Raw genomic sequence first — 18,909 nt, 5'->3', positions numbered from 1 at the left:
GGACAGTTAGGAGATATGCTATTGGTCTGGGCCAGTCTGGACATTGAATTAAATACCTAACTATGCCCTGATTTATATAGCTAGATATGTCGAATCACCACATTTGTATTTTAAATAGACCTTTAGCTATTTTGGTTGCAGCTTAAGGTTGCTTTTTTTAACTTTGAAGAAAATAATGACTTTCCTAAATATTTCAAAAAGAGATTTCTACTCTCCCATATTGCAATGTTATAATGTCCCTAGGAAGTTTCAGGTATAGACTTCAATAAATTCCACACATCTTTGATATGTTAATACAAGAGACCTAAATTATCTTGGAGCGTATTTACTGACGTCCTTAGAGAAATAGCACCGCTGTGGAATCTCAGGGCTTGATTCTATTGGGTATAATCTTCAAAAGGGTTTTATATAAAGTTGTTTTTAATATAGGACAGTCAGGAAAGTTAGAAACTCTTGACACGGAGGCGTTATCACTGGACTGTGGTAAAGGCGGCTATAATTGGCAACAGTGAATTATGCAGGATACAGGAATCTACTGGGTGTCTGGTCACCCCGTTATGCACAGAGTGCATTGTGTCAAAACTTCCAAATAACAAAACGAAAACAAGTTATAGCAAAAATACAATCTTTAAAACATTTTGCTGCGGCACTTTATTACCAGTAATAAAAGGTTAAGCAACAGGGAAAGGTTGGGAACTTATAACACAACTTGCAAAAAACAGAGGGTTTCATTCATTACCAAGTGCAAAACAAACATAATGTGCGTTTTCTTTTAAAAAAAAACGAACACACGTGTATCATATATACGCATGTCCGCTAAAAAGGTTGGGTTTTTGTTATTAATATGTTCCCATGAAATACATTTATTAGGATTAATGTCTACTGTACATAAAATACATTTTTACATTTGTTCCTGATTGCAAACACATGATCTAGCATGTGTACAGAGCCGTCATCACTAGTAATCGGCACTTACCCCAGACCTGTAGCTGGTGCAAGTGATACAACTGAAAATCACATACCTAAGAGATGCCCCAAGCTTGAATTGGACGCTGCTACGTACGCTCAAGCTTGGCACGCCCTTACTGTACATTGACTACATGCATACGCCCAGTCCCCTCCCCGTTTCATCCCTGAAATCGTAGGCTGTAGGTAGTGTCCTTTGCGCTCGAAGATGAATTGCACGTTGATGCTTTCTATGGTGTACGGTCCAGTTCTGGGAATGCGCAGAGTAATTATGCACATTATAAGCAACGAATCGCCAGTTACACTCTTAATGAGGCCCAGAATCTCCTTGAGAACTGCAGACATTAAAAAGTCGAGGGGGTAAAACCTTCTAAAAATGAAAAGTGAACATGTTGCCCATTGGAACCAATCAGATTCTAGCTATCATTTATCTACTACAGTCTAGAAAGTGGTAGCTGGAATCTGATTGGTTACTATGGGCAACATGTTCACTTTTCCTTTTTAGAAGGACTGATATATTTTCTCAGAACACCCAATTCTGTTGATGACATTAGGTTTCTCACTATAAATTGATGCACATAAGATTTCAACACAAACTGGACCAACATAAAATTGGAACAAGGCAATATCCTGCATATCATTGAATATTAGGAATTACAAGTTTTTTAACTGTACAGATCTATATCCTAAAAGCTGGTTTGGGTGCAACAGAACTGTCCAGTTTCCAGTCCGATTGACTACTAGACAAGATCTGATTAAAAACCCCCCAGTAATTTACTAAGAGGAAGAGGTTAAATTAATCATCATAACGCGTCTATGTTCAATTTCGTTAGACAGCCGGCTCTTTCCTTTTATCAGCTTGAAGCAATTAACAGAATCAAACTTATTAAAATCAACTGCAGAGCTGCGACGATAAATATAACTCAATATTATAGTAGTGCAGCTGTTTGACTGACATGAGACCAGATAATGCTGCTCTCCCAACCCACACATTCATTAAGAGGTACTGTGATCCCATCACATCCGCACTTGTAACATTGGTATTCCAAGTTTCCGGTCTACTTCCTCTGTCCATCACAGTTCCCAGCCTTCCGCATGCCACATATTGTGTCAATTATTCCGTTCCTAGATATTGTATATACCTAATGCAACGGCAGCGCCCTCGGTATGAATATAACATGTTATTTACATTGTGTCACTGATCGCTGATTGATGACTATAATTATAATAATCAGACTAAGTGCTAGTTGTCACAATAAAAAAATAAATATAGGATAATGTTTTATTTTCCCTATATGTTTATTGCTCAGTATAATAAATATGACAGGGACCAAATGTTCTCTATAAAGAACATTCTTTAAGTATTTGATCACATTTATTAATATGAAATCTATCATATACTTTAGATAGCAAACTTGTTTCTTGGTTTGATAGTAAATTTGCTTTTAGACTGTAAGCTCATATGGGCTCCACCGTCCCCTTTGGGCCCTAAACAATTGCCCAGTTTGGCCCCAATTTTTCCAGAGCTTATATTGGCTTTTATTGCTCTTTTAAACCCTTAATGCAGTTCCGCAAACTACGTATTGTGCAGACAACAGCTATATATACACCTGTAAATGTAACATTATTCTCTTTTTATCATAAAAGAAAGTAACAATGTTCATTCATAATATTATCTTAGTGGATTCACACAGGGCAAAGTGATTATAAAGTGAGATGATTCATGTAGGTGACATGTGTTAGTGACACGTTGTTCCAATTACAGGGACCACAGCGCTACTCGCTATCTGTCTTTTGAGGCAATTATAGAATGCGAAACAAAGCAGTTTTGCACGTTTTTGTGATTACACCAATCTTTAGTCCTAAATATCTCTGTGTTATTAACTTCACAGGGAAAGAAAAATAATAAGAAATATTTGCATCCTATATCTTTTATTTTTTGAAGTAACAAAACATCATGGTCTAAGATGTCGAAATTCCTACATCCTTTACTTCATTCCTTTACCTGAAGATGGCAACAGCCAGATGCAATGTCGACCTCCATTGTCCTTAGATGTTGTTGTGAACGGACAGGAGACCTTTGTCAGGGTTCATTAGGATGAGTGGGATCCTTCTGTTTTGTCTGGGATTGATGGTACTTCGCCCAGAGGCGCGGAATCTAACAGAGTGGAAGGATTTCACCAGAGGTTCCCGCAAGGGAATTTGGGCTTGGCAGCTTCCACCCTGCAGGTCGCGGTCCTCTAGGAGAGTTCCCAGTGCACTTGGAGAGATGGTAGCGATAATCTGCAGGAGTTACCACTAACGAGTGGAGCAGGTAATAGCTGAGTTGCAGCAATACACTTGGAGAGATGGTAGCGATGATCTGCAGGAGTTACCACTAACGAGTGGAGCAGGTAATAGGTGATTGCAGCAGCAGAGTGCATGAGCTGCTTCCAGGCCAGGAGTCTGATGAGTGAGATCACACTCAATGATATTCAACAATTATCGCTACGTGCGCGACTAGCGAAAGATCTTGGTTGAAATAGATCTTTGAGAACAATGATCCTCCGCGTTTGAACAGTTTGATGGTTAATTTCTGTGTGAGCAAACTGAAACTACCATAATTAAGACAAATCTTTTCTGCGTTCACTGATTACGTTAACATTATGGTATTAATCAAACACTTATGGGGGAGAGACCTGGACAAAGCTGCAAGGAGAAGACAGGATCTCTTACTGGAACCGATAAAAACATCACAGAACTGATGGGTCCAAGGGTTATGGTAGCAGAGATGAGTTTTTATGTGTTTATAAATCTCACATAATTGTACAGCGGTATCCTTCAACATTCCTTGATGCTATAAAAAAGTGTTTTCCATCCAAAATATATTATTATCACTGTTTATTTATATAGCGCCAATCGTATTATGCTGCATTGTACAGAGGATATGTAGTCATTCACATCAATCACTGCCCCATTGGAGCTTACAATCTAAATTCCTTACCATACACACAGACAGACTATGGTTCATTTTGTGAGAAACCAATAAATCTCTGAGTATATTTATGGACTGTGAGAGGAAACCCACGCAAACAGGGAAAGGGTTGGGATCGAACTCATGACTCCAGCACTATGAGACAACAATGTTAACCACTGTGCTGCCCAAAAGCAAAAAAAAATTGGCTGTTCTCAAACTATTAATAACTGCAGCCATTGAGCTAAACCATTAAGTAGTGAGTTGTTATAGGATTATCACTGCAGCATTATACACTGCATATAAACTGAGATTGTGAGATAATATTACCAGTCCAGAATTATATCCATGTAAGGAAACGCCTGTGTCTAATTTATCTGCAGTTTACAGAAGACGATAACAATTGTTGGAAAGGAGCTGGGGATGAAAAATAACAATTTTACTCCTGTTCAGTAGCTCAGTGTTTTTATTCTGTTGATAACATTTTTTTCTTCTAAACATGGTGTTGTTATTTGCTACTTTCCATAAATAAATGGAAGCCACTACCAGCGAAATACAGCTGCGAGACATAATGTAGTATGAATATGTTATGAAACGTTTGCGTGATAGCGAGAAATCTCATACACTCTTGTGTATGTCACACAGAAGATACAAAGCTGTATTTTACCATATAATTATATTAACATAATATTGATAGAAATGGAACACTCACACAAACATCTCCCATTACAGTTGTCTAATTAAGAAAATAAGTAATTAACTTATAATAATGCTTATCTTGCAAGAACTGTTATTTCGCTTTTAAAAAGGAACTCTAAGGAAACAAGTGCTTTGCATGTACACGGTATGAATAGAGTCTCTATATAACCACTCTCTGTCATCTACAGGTCCTTATAATCTAAACTCTCCTCCAATTACATCATACCACATACTACCCTCTGTTGCTAGATGATACTCCCAAATACAATTTACAAGTAACAGAGAATACTAGAAGGAATTAAGGGGATTATGAAACAGAGACGATAACAATTGCTCTCTAGGGCATGGTAAACTCTGCAAACATAATTAGTAACACCTTTATAGAAGCAAAGTAACAACCTGCGACAGGAATATTATTTCACTCTTAATATTTCCATTAGACAAAGACAAGGAGAAAATAAAAATATGGTTAGCTCAGTTGAAACAATCTGCAATCTATGTAATAATGAAGCTTTATTATTTAGCAATGTTTTACTGCTAGCTATTCCTCTATCTATACCATCTATAATTTGCAATGAACAAGGACATGTGCCAAGTTAGCCTATACAGCAAATGCAGCACTGCCTACTCATAGAAAATAAAATACTGTATGCTTAAGCCATTTAACATGACAGAAAAGGGAAGCATCATAAGTAAAATGAGTGTATAAAGAGTGCTCTGTATGTATATGGCAATACATAGACAAAGTGGTCACCAATTTCTTCTGTTCTAAAAATGTTTGTGTCAAATCCCAGATCCTGTGGCTGACCATTCCACAGAATTACTGCTCTTACTGTAAAAACCCCTTTCCTGTTGTGATGTACACAGGCCTAAACTACAACTAGCAGGACGCACTGAAAAATATCATCATCTGATTATAGTATACTGAGAGCTTGTGTCATCTTCTGGGTGACCTTGACTGAAAAAAATGCTTTATTATGCAGTCCCAGTTGAACAAAAAAAGGATTCTCTAACTCTTAAAGCATCTTATTTTTGGACTGAACTGCAATAGCTGAAAGTTATTTCTTTTGAAAGACACTGAATTCCCCAAATCATTCTATCCATACCCCCAAAAGTTAAATGAGGGCAAAGCCACAGCAAATTGACAGTGGATGGAAGCGTGACATGGGCTGATCAGGAATGTGGGCAACTGCATCCCAATTTTATTTAATTATCCTGGAACTTTATGAAGTATGAAATTCAGCAGCTGCTGTTAAACAACAATTTCCATAATCATATATCACCCACAAACCACAAAGGATTATGGGATTTGTATTTCAACAACTTCTCTATGTTCAAATACCACTCTAGCAAAAAAATAATTAGCTACCATGTAATTTCATTGTAAGTATTACGGGGTTTACAGTTCAACAGCCACTCTAAAGCCCAAAACCGTTCTTGTTTAAATGATGATTTATTATTTAATTACAGTTTGCAGTTTACAATACGGTGTATTTGCAGATAGAGCATACTTAACACGTGCAGTATTACTCTGGTTATATGTTTAGAATTTGTATTACTATTTTAATGTAGTATCCTCAAGAGCCTGCTTCATTACAATAAGTGCTAAGACAAGGTATGACTACTGCATTCCCCTTGACACATTATAACTGCTTGTTACACAAATACAATAATATACAGAGATAATAATACATTCCAATACATTCTTATCAGGGGCTGAGTAAAGTGCACTAAGCTTGTGCATTAAACATGTATTCAATCTGGTGCAGAAAGGATAAGAGTAGAACTGCCATAGCAACCAATGAGATTTTTGCTCTCATCTTCTAAACCAGTGGTTCCCAAACTTTTGCAGTTCACGGCACCCTTAGAGTCTCCAAATTTTTTCAAGGCACCCCTCCAAAATAATTACTGAGCAGTCCTGTTTTAGAAGTAGTTGGGTCAAAAAATTGTAATAAGTATTTAGGTCACGACAAAAATACTTATTTAGTTGTATGCAAAAATGCCTCTCTGCGTCCAGAGACACTGCTCCCTCTGCATCCAGGGATACTGCCCCCTCTGCATCCAGACACTCTGCCCCCTCTGCATCCAGGCACTCTGCCCCCTCTGTATCCAGGTACTCTGCCCCCTCTGCATCCAGGCACTCTGCCCCCTCTGTCATGCTGTCCCCTCCTCTGCCCTCTGTCCCCCCTCCTCTGCCCTCTGTCACGCTGTCCCCTCCTCTGCCCTCTGTCACCTCCTCTGCCCTCTGCCACGCTGTCCCCCTCATCTACCCCCAGGCACGCTGCCCCCTCTGCAGCCCTCTGTCACGCTGCCCCATCTGCAGCCCTCTGTCACGCTGCCCCCCTCTGCTGCCCGCTGTCCCCCGCCGCTGTCACACTGTCCCCCTCCGCTGTCACACTGTCCCCCTCTGCTGCCACACTGTCCCCCTCCGCTGCCCGCTGTCCTTCTCCGCTGTCACACTGTCCCCATCTGCTGCCTGCTGTCCCCCTCCGCTGTCACACTGTCCCCCTCTGCTGCCACCTGTCCCCCTCTGCTGCCACACTGTCCCCCTCCGGTGCCACACTGTCCCCCTCCGGTGCCACCATCCTTTTCACTCTGCCCCACGCCAGACATAAAAAAAAGAGAAGACAGAAACTTACCAATCAGCGCGGCGCCGGGACCCAGTAGCCTCCTCTCTCCCGCAGCTGTCACTGAATATAGACGTCAGTGACAGCTGCTGCGGGAGAGAGGAGGCTGCTGGGTCCCGGCGCCGTGCTGATTGGTAAGTTTCTGTCTTCTCTTTTTTTTATGTCTGGCTCGCGGCACCCCAGTGACAGCGCCGCGGCACCCCTGGGAGCCGCGGCGCACACTTTGGGAACCGCCGTTCTAAACTATACAGAAACAATCTGATTGGTTGCTGTAGCACTGTTTTTATACAAGATGTGGTGAATAGGACACCTGATTGGAAGGCAGAGCAAGGGAGCGGGATTTTGCAAAAATGAACAATCCTTTTTAACAAAGGTGCTTTTAAGTATATTACAGGTATGGGGTCTGTGATCTAAAGGGCTTGGGATTCTGCATTAGTATTTTTTGCAAGATTACTTATTGTGTCCAGTTTGGACTTCATCAGTGCAAAAAGTGGTAGCGCTATCTAAATAAAAATATAATAACAGTAACAATAATAATGATAATCATCCTGGACTGATACTAGCTTCCTACAATGGTCCAGGATTGAGCGATCCACTGTTGAGTGTATAACATTATCAAAAGTAGAACCGATTATATACTTTTGTTCTTTCTAGTTTTCTAAACTTTCTGGCTTCAGGGTCTGGAGATAAAAGATCCAATACCTGCAATTCCTTTAAATGTCTCTATGTTTTATTGTCACACTCACTATAATGCCACTTTTGACCTGTGCTCTAAGGAGGGTCTATAAAAGTGAAATCCTAATTTAGTTTTCTGGCACATATTAAACTTTTTTCGTTTGCTGTAATCAGGGTCTCACAATACAACAAGCTTTACGTTGTATTTGTACTTATGTGGAAGAAGTAGAAAGAAAAGAAAAAAATATATCATGGGGACGTAATTGTTTTCACTTATTGTATTTCCATTAGATAGAATTTTCCTGTACATAATGACACTTCCAGCCCGCTGGGAATTCATTTGCAGTTTGAAGGAGGCGAAATTATCCGAAATGTGAATAATTGCAGCTCTCTAGGGTCTTCCTAGATAATCTTCCTTTCACAGTGCCATGGATTTCCACGATGGTGTAGGCTGGGAACAGTCAGAATGTGATGGTGGTAATTGTAACTTGACTTTCATTTCACAGAAATGATTAGCAAATGTCAAGAAAATCAGCCTCAGACAGATAATGTTCTTCACCCCAGAGAGAGGGGGAATGTGTTGGGCTGTGAGGGCCTGATAGAGTCGCCATGGTAATAGGATACTTAAGTACCTGGTGTTGTCAACAACTTAATGGTAAACAGCAGAACAATAAAAGCAAATACACTGTTATCTCAGCTATTGTATAATAATAATGTGTTGTGAATGGTCTATTAACCCCCTTTTGCTTTGTAAGCAATTTAGATAATTTACTTCACCAACTATGTGTATGCACCTTAATCAACTGACACAACCATTTCACAATAGCAATGTTTATACAGTGCCTTCCTTACTGTGCACGTATTACTTGTAGACTAAGAAAAAGATTAGTAAGGATAGGAGGAGGGCTGTCGGTATCTAGGACAGGGTGTGTGAGCAGGTAACATGGATAGGAAGAGAGCTGTCAGTATCTAGGACAGGGTGTGTGAGTAGGTAACATGGATAGGAGGAGAGCTGTCAGTATATAGGACAGGGTGTGTGAGCAGGTAACATGGATAGGAAGAGAGCTGTCGGTATCTAGGACAGGGTGTGTGAGTAGGTAACATGGATAGGAGGAGAGCTGTCAGTATCTAGGGCAGAGTGTGTGAGTAGGTAACATGTATAGGAGGAGAGCTGTCAGTATCTAGGGCAGAGTGTGTGAGTAGGTAACATGTATAGGAGGAGAGCTGTCAGTATCTAGGGCAGAGTGTGTGAGCAGGTAACATGGATAGGAAGAGAGCTGTCAGTATATAGGACAGGGTGTGTGAGCAGGTAACATGGATAGGAGGGGAGCTGTCAGTATCTAGGACAGGGTGTGTGAGTAGGTAACATGGATAGGAGGAGAGCTGTCAGTATCTAGGGCAGAGTGTGTGAGCAGGTAACATGGATAGGAAGAGAGCTGTCAGTATCTAGGACAGGGTGTGTGAGCAGGTAACATGGATAGGAGGGGAGCTGTCAGTATCTAGGACAGGGTGTGTGAGTAGGTAACATGGATAGGAAGAGAGCTGTCAGTATCTAGGACAGGGTGTTTGTGCAGGTAACATGGATAGGAAGAGAGCTGTCAGCATCTTGGAAAGGGTGTGTGAGCAGGTAACATGGATAGGAGGAGAGCTGTCAGTATCTAGAGCAGAGTGTGTGTGAGCAGGTAACATGGATAGGAGGAGAGCTGTCAGTATCTGGGACAGGGTTTATGTGCAGGTAACATGTATAGGAGGAGAGCTGTCAGTATGCAGGACAGGGTGTATGCGCAGGTAACATGGATAGGAGGAGAGCTGTCAGTATCTAGGACAGGGTTTATGTGTAGGTAACATGTATAGGAGGAGAGCTGTCAGTATGCAGGACAGGGTGTATGCGCAGGTAACATCTATAGGAGAGCTGTCAGTATGCAGGACAGGGTGTATGCGCAGGTAACATGTATAGGAGGAGAGCTGTCAGTATGCAGGACAGGGTGTATGCGCAGGTAACATGTATAGGAGGAGAGCTGTCAGTATGCAGGACAGGGTGTATGCGCAGGTAACATGTATAGGAGGAGAGCTGTCAGTATGCAGGACAGGGTGTATGCGCAGGTAACATGGATAGGAGGAGAGCTGTCAGTATACAGGACAGGATGTATGTGCAGTACACACAGCACACCTTCATTTTGGGCAGTTGGAAACTTCTGCTCTGTTACTTAACTACAGTAAAATATACTCTTCTTATTTTAGAAATTATGATACAGAATCAATTAATATAGCAACAAAACTGAGGCCCCTGAAGAGGCTAAGGTATTATCCAGATAGAAACCAAAATATCTGTTGAAGCCATATACTTGATGGAAACCATACTTTTGTCCCGTCCACTACAATCCTCCCAGGCTCAGAGACGTAAAGGTTGCATTTCCACTAGCCACAGGGTCCGAGCTCTGATAAAGATGTCATTTCAAACAGAGAAACAAGTTTTATCACATAATAAAAGTTGTGATAATACTAAACAGAGTCTTAGAAGCTCTAGGTTGACTATGTCAGTGGAATACTTGGAATAGGAATAATCTGTTTTTCCAATTCTGTCCGGAAGTCTGTGGCTGTGATGTCAGCCAGCAGCAAGTGATTTCTTTGATTCATTCAATTAATATATGTTGCATTTTATTAGAATGTAAAATCGATCTCTTCTCGCAACAATTTATTGATTTCTTTTTTGCAATTAAATAACCATGGTTTTATGTTGGTACGTAATTTAAGATAGACATAATATACCAGTAACATTTGAAACCATTCTGAATTTTCAAACATTAGCATCATGAATAATTAAATAGTAAATTGAAAGACCTGATTAGTATATGAAAGTAAAATCTACCTATAGATATAATTGGCACGATTAAAGAGAGAATAAACACTCTCATGGGAAATTATATACAGACACGATTGGCATATTAAATAGAAGGTGAATATCATTCAGAGCACCCAAATACTCACAACACATTTAAGGGCTGTGTGTAACATATAAGGAGTAGTCAGAAGTTAAACAATTTTGTTCTTTATCTATACACATTTACAAATTATTACCACCACCAGCAGATTAGACTCCAAGTTGGACTATTTCAAGAACATTAACAGATTGAAATCCTTGTTGAATTGTGAGGAGCATCAAAATGTGTTAGTAAGTATGTATGTAGTAATTAAGTATAAAGGTGTATTATGTAGCTTTGTAAGGGAGAAAACTGTACTAACCATGGCTACAGACCCTTAATTAGATATATATTTTAGCATAGTGTGCAATATAACTTGTCTAAGATTGGGGGGCTTTTTGTAGATTGTATAGACAGTTTGTAAGATTAAATTTAAACATTTTACTAATTGAGCATTGAATTGTGTAATAAAACGTTTTTTTTTTTTCTGTGTGTTTTCTTAACTAAAATGTTACTTTTTTTTATTTAAGGAGTTTTGCAGGGGCAGGATTGGAATCAAAATTCATAAACATTAAAATAAGTTTATAAATAAGAATTGATAAAAATAATAATACTATATGTCAATAAAAAAATATTTCATGAATAATTTAGAAATATAGCATTTGGAAACTGTATGTACACATCTCAATTCCTCTATTGTTCATTAGGTTAGATAAATCATATTAGAGGAATAAACGTCTTTAAAAAACCCTCGGGAAACAATAACATAATTCATTGATAACAAGTATGGAGAGATCACATGATCAGGATCCAGTATAACACCGTATTTATAGCTATACATATATATTTTAGAGACAATATAATACATACAGTGCATGCAGTTCATATGTCAATAAAATGATCAGAAATTCCATAAGGGAGCACATATAATTTTGAATATTCATAGGAAATGACAAATTTGTCATATAGATAAAACTTTTACAAAAGTCAAATGAACATGATATTTTCTTAGTATAGAGCAGGCCTGTCCAACCTGCGGCCCTCCAGATGTTGTGAAACTACAAGCCCCAGCATGCTTTGCCGGTAGACAATCAGTTGATAGCCGGAAGGGCATGCTGGGACTTGTAGTTTCACAACATCTGGAGGGCCTGGTATAGAGTATCATGGCCTCTATTAACTTAGAAGACATGATGCCCCCCATAATGTAACAGACAATTAATCAAACCCATGGAGAAATGTGTAGGGAACATAGAGCCATGGCAAATGTGACAGGAACTTTCTAGAAATACATGGTGTGCCTACACACGAAGGGTTAAGGAGAGCCTCCATTTTGTTTGTCTTGCAGATTTCGGTGGAAACTGTTTTAATGCTAATACCCTAAGTGAGAAATAAATCAATTGATAATATTCCCTCAGAAGTGCTGTACAAACAAGAACATAAGTGATGTCAACTGTCACCCTGTTGACACAACACTTTACAGGAAATGTTGTGGTGGTAAATGGTTCATTACTCACTTTAGATAATGGAAGATGAGATCTGATGTAGAGGCAGCTTGGCCGCTCCGTCCACATTAAGATTTGTGGTGTGGAGAAACTTAGAAAACGGCAAGCGAGAGCATTATTCAAACAAGTATAACTTGCTGGGGAGAAGTTCCAGTATATTTAACCTTGTGTTTTCTACTATCAAAGCATCAAAATATTGCGCAGGAGCTAGTGAACTGAATGACAGGATATTGGGTTGTTCCTCAAAATGGCCGCCTCCACAGTACAGTACAGTGCCTCAGGCGATCCAGTTCTCCAGTTAGTGCCACAAGCTGAACATTCACCTGATTTACACTAATCTCTCAGAGAAAGAACTGTGAAAAATCCTGCTAGATTTCTAGACTATGTATTTTGTTGAATACAGACACATTATAGTCTGGGCTATTTGTCTTATTGGGGCTTTGTTATATAGTGCTATCGTTTTTACTATTGGACAGCACCTGGTCACATGGTCTTAGCACATGACGTTCTCACAATATAGTGTTGTGACACCTCCATTTTGGGAGTTTCTTATTGTACCACTTTGTTAAGTCATATGCATTAGGTTTACATGGGAGAATGCAAGTACAAACACCTTGGAAAACCTATGTCAAACGCAAATTGACTCAACAGTTGGTTGCTAGTTTTACTCACATTCAGGAGGTCAACGTAGGTCACCTAGTGCAGGAAAATAACATTACTGCAACCGAACTCGAGTAGCAAAGAAAGTGGGCATGGGGTCAATGGAAACAATGGTTTCCATTTTTAAACCCATTTACTTGCATTGTACTAGAATTACAAATGATAATACCACCTACAAAATGAATGGCAGTGGGTATGAGACCTTTCGCAGATTGTGCTCAAGTGACTGCAGCCTAAGCTTTTTGACCTGGATCAGATGCCATCAAGACACTGTCCTAACGATGTGGGAGGGGGTACTTTTAAACAGAGCTGCAGTGGAATTAATGTTGATCGGTGTATTTTGTCTTCATATTTGCAAATTTCAATATCGGGGGTTCTGTGGTCCTATGAGCAACGCTATCAATCCTGATAGTCTACACCTGGTATTGAATTTAGTTAGACTTTTTAAAATGATTGACGGTGCTCACAATACTCCCTTCCCATATGCACAGACATGATTAGAGGTTGTGGCAGCATAAATTTTGGAGGTATACAGCACCCACAGAGCTGGTATGAGCTTGTATTCTGTCGGTTTCAGAGTAGAAATACCGTCACTCCTCCTTTATTCGCGGCATTGTCACAGTGTCAGATTAAGAGTGAAAAAGAATTCCCTGGTTTATTAACATTAGGTTCTGCATTACGAAATGATGAACATGCATTGTCAAACCAGCTTGTTCTTATAGGGCCACTGTGTATCCCTGTGTTCTCAGGCTCTGAATTACCGTGCAGAGAGTGAGGAAGGGATAAACAGTACCAGAAGAGAGACACCTGCGGTAATTCATATGAAATATATCTCTGCTCCTAATTAATTTGTACGAATAGATGACTTTCTCGCAGTTAACTATCCGCAGGGAGCATTGGCCAATGAGTTAAAACTTCCCTAAGGTAAAATATCTGACACTGCAAAATGCAATGCAGCACGAAATGAAATCTTAAATACTGAGCGCAGGCAAAGGACAGATAATTAACCCATTCGTTTTCTTTTTTCCCCCCAATCCACTTCAAATTACACACCACCAGCTTAGGGCTGTACTTGTGATGCTCCTAGTCGTTGCACCCCTCATGTTGCTTGCAACATCGCTCTCTGCTTATATTTTTACTGTGGACCCATCACTTACACACAGTGCCGCTCACTTACAAAGTGCACTCATGATACAAAGCCTTGGTTTCGCATCGATAGCTCTGGATGGGCCGCAAGTGCACACTAAGGTTCAGGCCCACCCTCTGTTCTTGTGAGATGCCTCTACAGCCTAGCCGTGCACCTAGGTGTTCAGAGATGCAGAAATATGTGTTATTCTGACAAAGTGCATAATGGAGGAGCTAAATGGGACCCATTATTAAATATAGGATGAGGCCCAAAGACCGTAAGCTCTGAAAGGCTACAAAAGTCTTGGCCTTTTTAGCCTTTCCATAAATCCAGCCTCCCCACCTATGAAAGTCTGCTCTGTTTTGCCTTAAAACAGCCATAAAGGGCCTCGATTTGAGTTAGGAGTGAATCCAGCCAGAAGGTGGAATTTTGCACCTAGGTAAAATCATGTTGTGCTACGGGGAGGGATTTAAATTGTGCAGACTGATTTAGAGTTGGGTCCTAGCTCAGATCGAGATCACAGGCTAAAAATAAACCTGCCCAGTATTATCCAAGCATGCAAACAAATTGCATTTGCATCCCTTGTATCACAACATGGTTTGCCCAGGTGTAAATTTGCCCCATTTAACTGGATTTGTTCCTAACACTAATCGAGGCCCTAAGTGTATTATATAATTTTTTAATGTTGATTGCTAAACACTATACAAACACTAAACTTTATGCTTACTGTACATGGGGCAAAGGGTATCAAGCTTGCCATTTTCAGCGATTTTCTCGGGCAAGTTTGTACCCACCGATGTACGAAAGTGCAACTCGATAGTAAATTGCCGGGAAAGTGATGTAACCAAAATCAAAACGCTACAAATCGCCGTCCCTACTTCTGCCCATTCTAAGAATACAAGTCTCCATATGTAGTTCCCAAATTTTATTATTGATTATATGTCAAGGGAATTTATTTATATATCATATGTATATCACTATAATATGATAAAATAAAGATATTTCCCCTTACATATAATCATTAATGAAATTTGGCCCACTAATTTATTCATAAAATAATTTGGCCTCCGTAAGATAATTGATATGAATTGCTGCCCCTCTAAACAAGAAACCATGATTAAGCTAATAATTAAAACTTATTGTGCCTCCTGTTATGTTAAGAATGATCAAATATCTCTAACAGCATGGGAGGGGGGGTTTTCTGTTGAATGTCCGTCAAGTTTGACTTACCCGACAACGAGATAGGTGTTTCAAAATCGTCACAAATCGCTGGAGATTGGATTTTGGAATCTCAAAAGGGGCAGACAAACGTAATGCAATAAGATATTTTCTTTTACTCTTTTCATTGTTTCAATGAGAGAAAACCATATCCTGCACTGGCTATTACAACAGCAAAATAGTTTGTCGGTGGAAATTCTGTTTCAGCACCAACTCCCGTGGGTACAAAATCATCTGAAATGGTGGACATACAAATTTAATTTCCTAGAAGTTTTTAGTGGTTAGTTGGTGTGGGTTGATATTCTAACTAACTCTTTAATTGTTGGAATAATATAATGTAAGGGGGTCATCATTTTATAGCCTGTAGGTGTCACACTTGCTAGTCAAGTAAGGCTTATTTATAAACAGTGGTGACACACAATGCATTGTTTTTAAATATATGGCTACTAACGCATTTCAAGGTGTATGCTCACTCGGCAGATGATGGGAGCAGTAAAAATGTCTCACCAAAGTCCAGCCAGGTCCCCTCCAGAACTATTCCTACATTTATTTTTCTCCTACTAAACTGCTGGGTTTAGCCTCATGTATTTAGCTCCCTACAAAAGTGTAAGTGAAAGGTGTAAAACGCGTCATATTGAAAGTATAGGGACAAGACCCGTTCTCATACAGGTGAGTAAAAAGCTGTGTATATTCCTGTAAAACAGGTATAGCCCCTATAAATGTGCCTTCTATAACTTTTAAAAAAATATTCTTGTGTTGCAAAACAAAACCTTGTTTTTGCATGTTGGTGCAAAATTAGGCACAGTCATGTGCCTCCCCTGTACTCTGCAAGGAATGACACCAGTCAGCCCTACTGGTCATATCGGCCAGTGCAACCTTTGCACCCCTGCATTTCGCTTCTCCCTAAAATTGAGTGCACAGGTGCAAACATAGGTGTATTACAAAACAGCATGCACACTGCAGGATTGTAGTTTTGTACAGACACAAGTGACACTAAAACTGAACAAGAGTTGTAAGATGATAAAAATGAAAAGCATGACTTAAACCATAGCTGTGAGGCTGATGCACGGAGAACACCAACTGGTGTTTGCGCCACTGAACTAGGAGGTGCGGAGTCTAACGTAACCCTGGTTTTCTCCAGGGACCCCCGCAAGGAGGTATGGGCTTAGCTGCAAGGGGTACGCAGGTCGATGTCCACATAGACAGTTACCAGTGTGGCGAAGAACGGCCAAGACGGTCAAGGTCAAACCAGTGGAGACAGGCAGTACAACGGAGAGATCCAAAGAGAAGTCAACAGGCTGGGGTCAAGGGTCACAAGAATCCAGAGAATGGTCAGCAAGCCGAGGTCAAAAGCCAGAATGCAGGAACCAGAAGATTAGTCAGGAAAGCCAGGTCAAAACCTATAGGACGTAGAAGCAAGGAACACTGGAGAAACAGGGAGACCAAATGGAGACCTGATACTCTAGCACCCTAATAGTGCCAGAGAGTTTAAATAGAGGCTGTAATAAGCTGAAATAACGCAAAGTCAGGGGGCTGGGTCGCACATAACGTCCCTTTGCTTAGCAACGAGGACAAGGCGCGCATGTGGCTGATTGCGGAAAGACGGCTGGGGACACAGCGTACCTGGTGCCTAGTAACAGGACTCCCCACGGCCGGATACTTCAGGTGACCACCCCCGCTTCGTGGAGGAACAGCGGGGACGGCGCCTGACAATAGCATCTTATCTAATAAAATATTTTGCAAACTTTAAATTATATTTGTATCTTCTCACCGAGCCTGAACAAAATATATTAAATCTAATGTTTTAAAGTGAAGAAAGAAATCTTTCAGCGTTTAAATTGACACAAACCTAGTTTATCTTATTCTCTTTTAGATGTGTTTTGGTCTGTAAACAAGCAACGCCGAGCTGCATAAATCCGTTAGGGAGAAGGTAACCGCGTCGTATATTTTAGGGCTGTTTGTTCTGTAGTGTATCATCAATTCCCAGAATGCTTTGAGAAAGTACAGAATGAAGGGGATAAAGACTGCTTTGTCACTGGGGCCTGTGTTTCATACACTTAAAATCAGCGTACAGTGCAACAAAAAGAGTTTTTCGCTGGCTCTAGAGATTAGACATTTGCACAGTGTCTCCGAAAAAGAGACATATTTCACCGTGATGTGCAGATGACAGTTAACGCATTACTGATAAATTGCCAGCATGATGAAGCTGCCTATACCTTTTAATCTCGATACACATAAAACTTGCAGTACCATTAGTGCAATCCAGCAGGTTTAAATTATACGGGAAAGGTTGGACGTAGAAGGGATTAATGGGGCTACCTATTGCTTTGAAATTCAATCGCATTGCAACGGCTGCTCAGGGAGACGTGTGAGGTAGGCGCGTAGAAGTAAATCAGGTTGTGCTAATGATCCTGTTAATGAAAGTTTTATTCCAGTAAATCTAGAGTGAAGTGATGGAGTATCCTGTCAAAAGCAAATCTTCACTTAACTAATCATCAGATATTAGGCAATCACTTGTCTTGGTGGATTTGTTGGCAGAATGACATCAAAGAGAAGAAGTGTTTTTATGATTAGCCAATTGCCGTGAGACCAAAACAGGTTGGTGGGCTGGACCAATATTCATGAATACAGCTGATCAATTTACTAGTAACTAGTGTCGTCACTGAGGCCAGAAATCCGTATTGGGGGCCGATGTCGTCTCGGGGGCTCTGCCATTAGTTTCATTATTTATTTATTATCAATTATTTATATAGCGCCACCATGTTACGGAGAATATTCAATTCCCCAATTTATTGCCAATACTGTGTGAGGGTAACGCGGAGGATCCAGAATTTAGGGGAAGTCTCCCAGACTCCCGGAAGAGCAGGCACCATCCTGGAAACCGGGGAAGAAAAGGCTTAATGAGGCAATTGCGGCATTGCGCAGCAGGGGCAGGGCTGCCGTGACATAATCGTATCGCCCCCCCCTCTAGCCACATGACTTCCCCGCCAGGATCTCCCATAGTGTAAGAACTAAAAGTATGTCCAGTATCTCCTCCTGTTAATCTTACTTGTATCTTGATGCAGCCACAATTTAACATCACACCTCCCAATTGTCCCAATTTCAGTGGGACAGTCTCAATTTTAGGGTTCTATCCCAATCAGGGACATGTTTGTCCCATGGCGGATGAAAATGTCAGGAGAAGGCAGGTATGTAATGAGCAGCCCAGCAGTCAGCTGGGGAGCGCGGCCACGCCCCGTCGCGATGTGGAAATGCCCCGTTTCTAGTGGCCACGCCCTCTGCCCCGCTGATGGGGGCAGTCATGTTTGGAGGTATGAAGCACACTAAGTTTAGCTGTACCTATAGTAAGTTATTTGCAACTCAAAATAACTAGGTAGGAGCGCAATTTTTGCGGCCTGTTTTTACGGTGCACTCAACTCTAAATGACGCCATTTGCCTCTACTTTTATTTAAATCATCTCCCTTGTAAATAAAATATACCCTATGGGCCTGATTCATTAAGGAAAGGAAAACAAAAAAAAATGAGTAACTTTGCACCTTGGCAAAACCATGTTGCATTGGAG

Source organism: Mixophyes fleayi, chromosome 10 (genome assembly GCF_038048845.1).
Source record: "Mixophyes fleayi isolate aMixFle1 chromosome 10, aMixFle1.hap1, whole genome shotgun sequence".
Lineage (NCBI taxonomy): Eukaryota > Metazoa > Chordata > Amphibia > Anura > Limnodynastidae > Mixophyes > Mixophyes fleayi.
Note: the sequence above shows the minus strand (reverse complement) of the source record.